This window comes from Ctenocephalides felis, unplaced genomic scaffold (genome assembly GCF_003426905.1).
Source record: "Ctenocephalides felis isolate EL2017-DRISC unplaced genomic scaffold, ASM342690v1 CF-g0.4_SCAFFOLD_01886, whole genome shotgun sequence".
NCBI lineage: Eukaryota > Metazoa > Arthropoda > Insecta > Siphonaptera > Pulicidae > Ctenocephalides > Ctenocephalides felis.
Window position 1 is genome coordinate 112,622,573 of NW_020538040.1, and position 1,947 is coordinate 112,624,519.

The 1,947-nt window shown below is 35.9% G+C and overlaps 1 pseudogene; it reads left to right on the forward strand.

Moving 5' to 3' along the window:
* Positions 1–215: 215 nt before the first annotated feature.
* On the forward strand, positions 216–1,632 carry LOC113375735 (annotated as a pseudogene).
* The last annotated feature ends 315 nt before the right edge of the window (positions 1,633–1,947 follow it).

Below are 1,947 nucleotides of genomic sequence, written 5' to 3' on the forward strand. Positions count from 1 at the left end.
TCTTGGAGCAGGGAAGTTTTGGACAGCCGTTACCTTTCCAGGATCGGGTGTGACGCCTCTTTCTGATATAACATGCCCAAGATACGTTAACTCACGCCTCAAGAACTCACATTTTATTGGCTGTAGTTTGATATTTAAGCTGCGCAACTATTCCAGAACATTCTAGAACAGAGTTATGTTTATGAAGAGTCTTACCATAAATGATAATATCATCTATGTATACTAATCCTTTGAATCCTTCAGCACCGGCCAAAACCAGGTTAGTCAACCTCTGTAACGTGCTAGGAGAATTTTTAGGACCAAATGGCATACGTTTGTTTTGAAACTTTTTTTCTACAGCTGTAAAGGCTGTCTTCGTCGGATCCTTCTCGTCTAATTCTACCTTGTGGAATCCGCTAGCTAAATCTAGAGTGGAAAATAAACTAAAATTCCCTAGTTGATCCAAGATTTCGGCTACGTTTGGCAGAGGATAAGTGTCGCTGACTGTAATTTCATTTAGTTTCCTAAAGTCGACACTGACGCGTCATCTCCTGTTACCATCTATATCGTGCTTCTTTGGAACGACCAAAAGCGAAAAATTCCATGGACTGTCGGATGCTTCGATTATATCGTTTTCGAGCAAATCATCCACTTGCCTTTTAATTTCAATCTGCTGGGCCTGAGGAAGCCTATATTGTTTTATATAAATAGATTTTGCACTAAGCAAAACGCAGCTGCTGAGGCTCAAGGAGTGGCTTCTAGTGCGCCTTCGGACTACGTACCAAAGTAAGGTGACACTGTCACATACATTGTGGCATGTGTTTTAGTGAATGATAAAAATGAAGTCCTAATAATGCAGGAGGCAAAGCATTCATGTGCTGATAAATGGTATCTGCCGGCAGGCGGAATGGGGTGAACTGATTATCGAAGTTGCAGTCAGAGAAACTTTAGAAGAAACAGGAATGCATTGTGATGTTAAAACACTTATAACAAATGAATGTGCCGAATTGAGGTTCTTGATTTCGATTTGCTTTCACAGGCAAAGTAACAGGTGGGGAACTTAAGGTTCCCGCAAAAGCAGATCAAGAGTCATTGCAAGCAAAATGGATTTTAAATATTGACGAACTATCATTACGAAGTAAAGATATTATGCATCTAATAGACAGGGGCCGTGCCTATCATGAAGCCAAGTTATTGAAAAATGTGTTTTGGCACACAGATACATTGCCAAGCAAACTGGAACATAATAAAAATTTATTGAGATTAGTGATTATAATTAAAAAGCGAGCTACAAATCGCTTAAATGTTTTATTAAGTGAGAAAACAATGTTGCATTTTCCAACAACAGAAATATATTCAGCAAGAAATATCCATTCAACACTGAGACGCTTTATGGTTGAAATTTTTGGTGCTGAATTACCGCAAAACAGACCTCATGGATTAATATCTGTGGAGTACAATGCATTTGATTCAAAAAATGATGGCTTTTGTATGACACTTTTGGTGACATTCAGATCTCCTTTGGAAGAAGTTCCAATAATAGGAAAATGTCAGAGAAACTTATGGCATGAAGTATCAAAAGAACTTGGAGACAAATTATTAAAACGAGTATCATCTAAAAATGCATCAGTGTTATTACATGTTATACGCTAGCGTTCGTCTTTAGCATGAGAGTTAATTGCTATTACTTTACTTGTATATATAATGAAATAAGCAAGATGAACCAATGAACTAAATGGTAACGGTAGCTTGATAGAAAGAAGAAAACTAATAATAAATAATATTGTATAAATATTATATATACCTTTCAATCCACTATAGTATTTATAACATTTAATAATTGAAAAATTGACACTTAATTGTGAGAATACTTATGCAGATTTTATATAAAACATTTTATACAAATTATTAAGTAGGTATCCTACTATAAATCATGTTCATAATCACACGCCTGGCTATTAATTATAG